This window comes from Spinacia oleracea, chromosome 2 (assembly GCF_020520425.1).
Source record: "Spinacia oleracea cultivar Varoflay chromosome 2, BTI_SOV_V1, whole genome shotgun sequence".
NCBI classification, from domain to species: domain Eukaryota; kingdom Viridiplantae; phylum Streptophyta; class Magnoliopsida; order Caryophyllales; family Amaranthaceae; genus Spinacia; species Spinacia oleracea.
In genome coordinates this window covers 25,862,210-25,873,260 of record NC_079488.1, presented here as the reverse complement: position 1 = coordinate 25,873,260, position 11,051 = coordinate 25,862,210, and the positions used below count along the sequence as shown (strand labels likewise).

The window sequence follows — 11,051 nt, the reverse complement described above, 5'->3', positions numbered from 1 at the left end:
CGGATGGAACACGCGAAGCACCTAATCGAGGAAAAGCTTTCGCATAATCCTAAACTAGACCACTTGCATATAAGACCTACTATTCACTTGCATAAAAGAGGTTCACAATGTCTTGCCAAACCTAAACTATGCATTCCAATCAATTCTAATCAACTAGCATTTGCAACTACTACTTAAGTATTCATGGACATCCTATCACCAACTCACATTTAATCACAACATCAACATGAATTTCCCTATAATTTCCCAAATTCATTCCCAAGGCTTCAACCATAACCTCTAGACTAAGACTACTCAATTAGCATGATTAACATCAAAATTAAACTAAAATTAATCCTAATCATGAAACTAATTGAATTAATGAAACTAATTGAATCAACAAAATTCAGAAAATTCAACTATCAAAATTGGGGAAAAATTCAAGAAAATTCAAAATATGAAACTAATTCTAGAATTCAACAATGAAATCAAAGCTTAAGCGAAATTAATGAAGCAATTAAAGGATTAAAGAACAAATCAAAAAGATAAGTAGAATTATACCTTGAATTGATGAAATTGCATCAAACTTGAAGAACAAAATTGAAGAACAAAACTCAAATGAAAGAGAAAAGAAATATGAAATTTAGAGTTTGAATCAACTAAGAATTAAGAATTTGAAGCTAAGAATCCTAATCCTAACCACTAATCTAAGCCCTAATCTAATTCTCTCTCTAGAATCCTAATTAGTGTAATTGAAAGTTCTATTAATGTGTATTATCCTAAAAATTAAATGAAAATCTATTTATAAGTTTCCCCAAATAGAAGCCTAAATTCGAAAATCTGCTGCCCGCGTCGACGTTCGGTCGCACAGACCCACTGTGCGATCGAACGGAGAAAACCAATTCGAGCACACACTTGATCCTATGCGAGCAAACGCAGAAAAGACTGCTCCCTTCGTCATGTGCGACATCACATAAATTCCTGTGCGATCGAATAAGCTTTTCTTGCCCAATTGTTCTACGATTTCCAATGTGGTCGCACAGATATTCTGTGTGGGCACAAATATCTTGTGCGGTCGAACGAAAACCTGTGCGGTCGAACAACAAAACTGGGGACATTCTGTCTCTGAAATCACTTTTGTGCGACCGTTTAACAAAGCACGATCGCACAGAACATAAAGAGTCGTTCGGTCGCACATATCTGCAACTTCCTTGAGTCCTCCACTTCTTCACTGTTCGGGCGCACAAACTCTTGTTCGGTGGCACATACCCTGTTTTGCTCCAATCTACTTGGTTTTCCATCATATTTCTCAATATTCACCTATAAAGCACAAGATGGAGAGAAACTATAAACTATAAAAAACTATGAAAAATCATAATAAACTAACATGAAAACCTAAGCTAAGAGCGACATAAATGTCGCTCATCACTTCCCAACTTCCTTGGAAATCGATGACGCATGCTCGAAGCATGTCCTCAAGGGTTTGGATGGTTCTCTCAGTTTGTCCATCTGTGGCTGGGTGGAAGGCTGTACTCATTTTCAATGTCGTACCAAAGCTCTTCTGCACTATTTTCCAGAAATCCGAAAGAAACCTTGAATCTGATAGGTGTATTTTCCGTCGTTGATAGAAAACAACCTATGCAAACAATATTTATAAAACCACTCAACTACCGGCTAGCGGTAAGCAAAGGGATCGTCCCAAAGAAACGGTGGTTAATGAGTTTTAAAGTCAATCTAGTTCGAACAAGGATTTTGTTTTGAATTGTCACTTTTAAGAATCTAAAAACGAAGAGTTATGCTAAATTGAATCAAGAAAGGGAAACGTTAGGGAGTCGGGGATAGGCTAGGGAAACCGGGGGAAATGAATTCAACTATTTAGCAATGGTGATCATGCAACGAAATGGTGATTAGGCAAATGACATCTAAAGACGAACCCGCCACCTCTCGGATAGGGAACGCTAAGCGTCTAATCCACGGAAGAGCTTTCGCCTAATCCTAGATTAAACTAACTAGCATATAATAGGCACCGCCATTTGATCACACAAGATAGGCCCACAATCTCTCGTCAAACCTATCCTATGGTTCCACGTGACTCTAATCGAATAGCATTTGCAACTACCACTCAACTAGCATGGATATCCTATCATCAAATCATATTTAATCACATGAATCAACCAACAATCAATCAAAAATTTCCCCTAATTAAGCCCCCTTACCCTAACCTAATTCTACTCACTAGTCATTCTAGAAATCAAGCAATCCATTAAGAATAAGATAGCAAGCATGATATTGAAGGAGTAGGAGAAGAGAATTAAGAGTTCAATTGCACAATCAAATCACAAATTGAAAATCAAAGTAACTTCAATCAATGAAATCAAGAATTCAAGAAATTAAGGAATTGAAGAACAATCAACAACAAAGCAAGAGCAAGAATTAAGAAACTAAGAATTAAATTGCAAAATTGAAGAAGAGTTAAGAAGGATTACAAATTGAAGCTTGAATGGAGGAGAGTTTCTCTCTCTAAAATTGCTGAAAAACTAACTTTTGAGAATCTAAAATGATCAACTAAAATTCTTCCCTCTAAAAATAAATCGAAAAATCTATTTATAAGTTTCCTCACATAGAAGCCAAAGTTCGAAAAAAGCAGCCTGCGCAGCGATTCGGTCGCACGTACCCACTGTGCGACCGAACGTAATTGAGTTTGTTCGATCGTTTGCATTCTTGTGCGAGCGAGGTCAGCGAAGAAAGTTTTCTTCGTCTTGTGCGACCGAACATAAAACCCTGTTCGGTCGAATGGGAATCCTTTGGCTCAAGTCCCCTTCGCAGCTCAATTTGGTCGAACAAGGAAAGCCGTTTGGGCGCACAACTTTTGTGCGATCGAACAACATAGGTTGTGCGGTCGAACAAAACTTGTGCTGTCGAATTACCAGGGTTGTGCGATCGTTTTACAATCTTCGGACATTCTGCCTCAAAAATCCGTTTTGTGCGACCGAATGAGGGCATTCGACCGCACAAAACTGAAATCTCCTTGAACTCCATTTGCACTACCTTTTCGGGCGCACAAAACGCCACTCGACCGCACAAGCCCTGTTTTGGCTCAAATTCACTTATTTTCCATCATTTTTCATCAAGATCACCTATAAAGCACAAGATGGAACAAAACTTATAAATCTCACACAAAAAGCTACAAAAACAATAAAAAAGCATAAAAACTAACATAAAATCCTAGGCTAAGAGTGTATGTCGCTCATCAAACTCCCCCAAGCTAAGCGTTTGCTAGTCTCTAGCAAACTAAACTCAACTAAGGAAGAATGAGCAACTAATCAGATTCTAAAAATTTACCAAATTCAAAATCTAGAAAATCTAATCAAGGCAAGACTAAAATGGAAAACACAAACCAAGAAAATAAAGAAAGAAAAGAAGAAGAAGAAAAGAAAAGAGAAGAAAAGAAATTAAACTACAAAATTCAAGATGGGCTTTATTATGGAACAAGTATAGAAGAACACTAATACTACTAATCAAATAAATGAGTACACGCTAACTAATGTCCTAAACCGAGTGAAAGATTTGAGCATCAAGCAAAGTGAACTAAGGGCAAGCACTAGTCAATCCCCCTACATCCGGGCATACCACGTCAAATCTCTAGATGTTATCCACCCTTGAGAATAGCGTCTCAAGACACCGCGAAGGCGCCAGAAAATCAATAATAGGCTACCCGACATCTTAGCATGACAACCTTGTTCCTTAAGCTTGACCAAATCCTCCCTCCACCGACAATGACTCAACTCTAAAGGGTCAAGAGGGCTATTAGGGCGTAACGTAGGCTAGGGGTAAGGCGCGGAACAAATTTGGCCATTTGGTGCTCATACGTAAAGTGAAGCGCAATGATAGAACTAAACTCAAGCATTTTGAACCACTTATTTGGGGTACCCCAAAGCTTATTCAACAACAATTCTAAACTACAACTCTTTTTTGCGTTTTTTCCTTGATTTGATTTTCCTCTTTTTTTGTGTTTCAAATGAAACTTTTCATGCCTTGTTTTTTTCTTTATTTTTGGCTTTTTCACAACTTAACTCTCTTTTTGCTTTTTGCAACAATTATTCACTATATACAACATTCTTCCAAAACATTGCCATTCATACCAAACAACATTCATTCCTCAACTTTGCATAATTACTCCAAAACAACAAGCATCATAACTCTAAGCTTCACTATCACTTCTAAGGGTGAAAACAAAACAAAGGCTATTAGGCTTGTAATGTGCTCATAAGAAATGAAGGGTCAAGGCTCAAATGGCTAGCAAAGGGGAAAATGCAAACAAAAACATATGAGAAAAATAAGAAAATAGAGTCCTAAACTAAAAAGAAAAAAGTCACCGAAAGAAATGCCTCTATCGTCCCCTAAAGTAGTTCGGTCGCGGTCTCGGGAAGGAAATGGTCAAACTCGGGAGACAATAAAGTCAATGCTAAGGATCCATGCCACTCAATATATGAAAATGTGTTTGGGCCAATTTGAACATGAACCTCACAAGGGAGCAAATACCACTCTCTCCGGTTTCAAATCACTAGAGAGATCGACACCATCTTACCACAAGCCAAGGGTTCAAGACGCATGCTATCCATAGTTCAACCAACTTTCTTGACACCAAATCCTAGACTCGACCCAAGACATTAAGAACCGTGTAAAAATCTACCAATTAGGAATAAAAGCATTCTAATCTACAAGTTCCAATTTTATATGCCCCAATCAATAATATTGCTTAAGAAAACCTAGAAAAACTTGCCTTGACAAAAAGGAAATCAAAACAAAAGAAAAAGGAAGAAAATAAGAAAACACACCAAAAAGGGAAATAAAAAGAAACAAACAAAACAAACATAAAGAAAAGAAACTAAAATCAAACTAAATCAATCTAAAATCAAAGAAACAATAGCACATAATGGTATGATTCATAGCAATGAGCATCAACAAGTAGCCAACCACACAACAAAACATCCCCCAAGCTAGAATTAGGCCATGTCCTCACGGCCTAAAACCAAGCAAGGAGGGGCACAACTACCCATCCAACCAAATGCCCCAACATGATGTATGCCTATCCCCCAAAGTATGCAATAGAGTTAGAAGGATGTTACCGGAATTGTCGTGGGAGCAAGTCCCGCAAAGAGCCGTTAAAACCCGAGCAAACTCACCAAAATAAAGACGGGTAAGGCAAAAGGTGGAAAGTGTGAACCCACCGCAATGAAACATACCAAAACAATGCATAGAAAAGCCGTGTGATGCCTCCCGGGAGCGCTCGTTTAACGTCATTAGCTTGACGAATCCCCCCCCAAATTCATGGGGGGTCCTTGAGATCCAAGGAAGCATAAGATCCAATAGAGTCTCCCAAGAAATAGTGTTTGAGCCGATGCCCATTCACTTTGAAGGACCCGGAATCATCATTCCGAATCACGATAGCACCATGAGGGAAAACCCGAACAACATCGAACGGACCGCTCCACCGGGACTTTAGTTTTCCCGGGAACAACTTCAAACGAGAGTTATAAAGGAGGACCTTCTCCCCCTCCTTGAACTCTCTCTTCTCAATCTTGGCGTCATGATATTGTTTAGAACGCGCCTTGTAAATGCTTGCCGAGTCATAGACATTCATGCGGAGTTCTTCTAACTCATTGAGATCGAGCAAGCGTTGCTCACCCGCACTAGTGAGCTCAAAATTCAGAGTTTTGATGGCCCACATGGCCTTGTGCTCAAGCTCCACCGGCAAGTGGCAATTCTTGCCATAAACAAGTTTGTAGGGAGTCATCCCAATTGGCGTCTTGAAAGCCGTTCTATACGCCCATAAGGCGTCATCAAGTTTGATTGACCAGTCCTTGCGGTTTTTGGCAACCGACTTCTCCAAGATAGACTTGATCTCCCTATTGGTGACTTCCACTTGACCGCTAGTTTGAGGGTGATAGCCCACACCAACTTTGTGACGGACACCATACTTCCGCAAGAGAGCCTTGAACTTACCATGGGCAAAATGGGACCCTCCATCACTAATCAAAGCCCTAGGAACCCCAAAATGCGGAAAGATGATCTTTTTGAAGAGGTTGACTACCACTTTATGATCATTAGTGGGAGATGCAATGGCTTCCGCCCACTTCGAAACATAGTCAACCGCTACAAGAATGTAGAGGTTGCCATAAGAAGAAGGGAAGGGACCCATGAAGTCGATTCCCCACACATCGAACACTTCCAACTCTAGGATGGGATTTTGTGGCATTTCATGTCTCTTGGAAATATTACCCGATCTTTGACAACGATCACAAGATTTGACAAGTGCCCAAGCATCCCGAAAAAGGGTAGGCCACCACAACATGCTTTGAAGAATCTTGGAAGCGGTTCTATCACCTCCCATATGGCCACCACAAGGGGAGGAGTGACACATACGAAGGACACTAGGGAACTCTTCATCCGGAACACATCTCCTTAAGAGGCCATCCGGGCACCGCCTCAACAAAGTGGGCTCATCCCAAATATAGCGCCTAGAATCATACTTCAACTTGCGGCGCTCTTGAGTGGTGAGATCTTCCGGGATCACCACACAAGCCAAGTAATTAACGATGTCTACAAACCAAGGGAGTTGGGAACTCCCAACCATATACAAAGTATCATCTCTCAAAGAATCCTCGATTGGGACATCATCCGGAGCAACACTCCCAAGTTCTAGCCTAGATAGGTGGTCGGCCACCACATTCTCGGCTCCTTTCTTATCTCTTATCTCAATATCGAATTCTTGAAGGAGTAGAACCCAACAAATGAGTCTCGATTTGGCCTCCTTTTTCGCCATATGATAGCGAATAGCCGCATGATCCGTGTACACAATTGTCTTTGACCCTACTAAATAGGTCCTAAACTTCTCAAATGCATGCACAATGGCGAGAAATTCTTTCTCGGAAGTGGTGTAGTTGGCTTGAGCTTGATTGAGAGTCTTTGACATATAATAGATCACATGGAGCCTTTTGTCCTTTCGTTGACCAAGAACTCCCCCAACCGAGAAATCACTTGCGTCGCACATCAATTCGAAAGGTAGAGACCAATCCGGAGCTTGAACTATGGGAGTAGAAATAAGGGCACTCTTGATTGTGTTAAAGGCCTTGAGACACGCGGAATCAAAGTGAAAATCACACTCTTTTTGAAGGAGGTTAGTGAGAGGTCGAGCAATTGAGGAAAAAAGTCTTTAATGAAGCGCCTATAGAATCCGGCATGCCCAAGAAAGGACCGGATCCCCTTAACATTCACCGGGGGAGGCAACTTCTCTATGATTTCGATTTTCGCTCTATCAACCTCGATCCCATGGTGAGAGACTTTGTGCCCTAGAACAATTCCTTCCTCCACCATGAAGTGGCATTTTTCCCAATTGAGCACCAAGTTGACTTTCTCACACCTCGCAAGGCACTTCCCAAGACTGATGAGGCATTCATCATAGGTGGATCCTCCCACCGAAAAGTCATCCATCAACACCTCCATTTCTTCTTCAAGCATATCACCAAAAATACTCATCATACACCTTTGGAACGTCCCGGGGGCATTGCAAATCCCAAATGGCATCCTCCTATAGGCAAAAGTCCCATAAGGGCAAGTAAATGTAGTTTTCTCTTGGTCTTCCGGGTTTATGGGGATTTGAAAGAACCCGGAATAACCATCAAGAAAGCTAAAATACTTGTGTTTGGTTAGACGTTCAAGCATTTGATCAATAAATGGTAGAGGAAAGTGGTCCTGTTTAGTGGATAGATTGAGTTGGCGATAGTCAATACACATGCGCCACCCGGTTACCGTCCGGGTGGAAATGAGTTCTCCATGTGAATTCTTGACTACCATCATCCCACCCTTTTTTGGAACCACATGGACCGGGGATACCCATCGACTATTAGAAATAGGATAGATAATCCCGGCCGCCAAAAGCTTCATTATTTCCTTCTTAACCACCTCTCCCATAGGTGGATTAAGTTTTCTTTGCCTCTCACGATGTGGGACGGCGTTATCCTCAAGCTCTATATGATGCATGCAAAGGGTTGGGCTAACACCTTTCAAATCTCCAATAGTGTAGCCCAAAGCCCTTTGTTGACGTTTCAAGACATGAGTGAGCTTGAGCAGTTGCTCGTCATCTAAAGAGGAATTTATAATCACGGGGTAAGAAGAGTTTGGTCCGAGAAATGCGTACCTCAAGCTCGAAGGTAGAGGTTTTAGCTCTACCCTGGGAGCTTCCTTACCAATTTCGGCTTCATCCAAAGCTTCTTTCCCAACCAACACAAGCATGCATTGCTCGGGTTGAGTGCAAGGTGGTGGTGCATCCAACAGCTCCTTGTAGTTAGCCACTTCGATCCCTAAAGTACCTAGACCATGTCTATTCAAAAGAACAAGCTCAAGTGGATCATTAGTGGTGAGCAAGTGCTCGTGCATGTCATTCACAATGGGATCAAAAGAGTCAACAAAGAGACATTTCTCGTTAGTGGAACTAGGATAACTCATGGCTTTGTTCAAGTAAAAAAATAAGCTATCCTTCCCAACTTTCAAGGTAATGGTCCCTTGCTTGACATCAATAATTTCCCCCACCGTAGCCAATAATGGGCGGCCTAGAATAATAGGGACATGCACGTCCTCATCTATGTCTAGGACTACAAAGTCGACGGGGATCACTAATCCACCAACCCTCAAGGGTACATCCTCAACCTTGCCAATAGGGTACTTGACCGAACGGTCGGCAAGTTGCAAGGTGATGTTAGTTGGGACAAGATCACCAACTTCAAGCTTGGAGAACACCGAGTAAGGCATTAGACTAACGCTAGCACCCAAATCACACAAGGCATTGCTTATTTCAAGCTCCTTAATAGCACAAGGGATAGAAAAACTACCCGGGTCCTTGAGTTTGGGTGGCATTTGGTTGAGAATGATAGCACTACAATTCTCGGTTAGGTTCACCGTCTCCTTTACGTCGCAATCCCGCTTCCCACTCAAGATTTCTCAAGGAAATCTTGAGTAGGTAGGCATTTGTTTCAATGCTTCGGTAAAGGGGAGGGTGATGTGCAAATTTCGAAGAACATCAAGGAATTTTGAGAATTGCACGTCCAACTTGTGCCTTATGAATCTTTGGGGATAGGGAAGTTTAGGAGTGGGGAGAGGTAGGAGAGTTGCCTCCTTTGGTATAGGAGTTTCACCTACATCATTGATGGGAGGCTCCTCCTCTACCACATCATTGTCACTAGACTCAATCACTCCCCCTTGATCCTTCCCATTAGGCTTAGAAACCTTACTAGCTCGGGGAACATCATCTAAGATTTTCCCACTCCTTGTCACTATGGCATTCATTTGCCTTGGAGTATGACTTTGGGGTGGTAGACTAGCATGCGCATGATGTTCCCTAAAGGTATTTGCAAGTTGAGCTAGTTGGGTCTCAATCATCTTCAAGTGAGTGTTGGATTGTTTGAATCCATCCTCAAACTCGACATTCTTCTTGGCTTGCGCCCCCACAAACGACTCCATGAGAGCCTCTTAGACTTGAGAGGCGGGAGTGGTGGAGGTGCAACGCCATAACCACTAAGGTTTGCTTGATATTGGTTGCCAAAGGTCCTCGGTCCATTGAATACGGGAGGTGGCAATTGAGATGCACCATAAGGAACTCCCGAGTTCAAAGGATAACCCCCAGTTGAGGCACCCCTAAATTGCCCATAAGAGTAGTTATAACCCCCTCCACCTTGATGGTTGGGATTATAACCCCCTTGGTTGTATTGGCCTTGATTGCCAAAACTTTGAGCTTGACCATAGAGCGCTTGGCTTTGATAGCCTTGTGCTCTATAGCCACCACGATTTTGGCTATCATACCCACTTCCTTGGTCATAGCCTTGGTGGGGACCATACATGGAGGGCCCTCTAGGTTGCCTAGCAAAATTAAGATTGTTAGGGTTATCATTCCTAGACCTCTCATTGATGGCATTAGCATACTCTACATCAAATTCTCCTTCATACGAAGGGCCATAATCCACAAATGACAAGTTATGAACTAAGGGGCATGCATCGGGGGAATGACTATAGTCTTGACAATTTTCACAAAAGAATGTGCTCGGAGGCATTGAGCCATAAGAACTGCCCTTTAGAGAGAAGAGTGGCCGAGGGAGGAGGGATTGTAGACGGTGATGGCGATTGGCTTGGTGTATTTTCGAGCTTCTCCAAGCGTGAGGTAAGCTTCTCTATCATCCGTGCTTGCTCTATGGCGTACACCGAACCCTTACCATCTTCACTCCTACCTTTCCCATCATAATCCCTTGTGCCTACATGCCAAGATTGGTAGTTTTGAACTACATCCTCAATGATTTACTCTATTTGATCCCCAGTTTTATTCATAATGGGGCCTCCCACGCCCGCATCAAGACTTGTCTTCGAACTTGGACTCAACCCCAAGTAAAATGTTTGGAGAAACAACCATTTAGGAATCCCATGGTGTGGGTATTCCCTTTGGTACTCCTTGAAACGATCCCAAGCTTCGAAGAGTGACTCATCTCGCTTTTGCTCAAAGGATTGGATCTTGTGGCGACACTCCGCCGTCTTCCCATGCGAGTAGAACTTGTTTAAGAATGCACTTGTCACTTCGGTCCAAGTGCGAAGTGAGTTGGGCTTGACCTCCTTGTCAAGCCAATCACTTGTTCTCCCAAGTAGAGAGAACCTAAACAATGTCAACCTCACATAATCCGATGTGACACCATTGTGCTTGATTGTGTCACAATAGTGCTCGAACTGTTTGAGATGTTCGTGAGGTGATTCATTACTCTTCCAACAAAAGGGGTGGCTTTGCACCAAATTGATCAAGGCGGGCTTGATCTCAAAGTTGTTGGCACCCGTTGTTGGGGCTTGAATACCACATGTAGCTTCGAATGCCCCCGGTATTCCCAAGTTCTTAACCGGGAGCGCCATGTTCTCAAACACTTGCTCACTCTCTTGTTGTTCCTCACCAACACTCAACGATGCGAATCTGTTATTGCTTGATGAGCTAGACCGTACACGCCTTTGTCTCCTAAGTATCCTCTCCAATGAAAGGTCAA

At 42.3% G+C, this 11,051-nt stretch overlaps 1 pseudogene; it reads left to right on the top strand.

The window, feature by feature from the left end:
* Positions 1–10,444: 10,444 nt before the first annotated feature.
* LOC130468295 (uncharacterized) lies at positions 10,445–10,545 on the top strand (annotated as a pseudogene).
* The last annotated feature ends 506 nt before the right edge of the window (positions 10,546–11,051 follow it).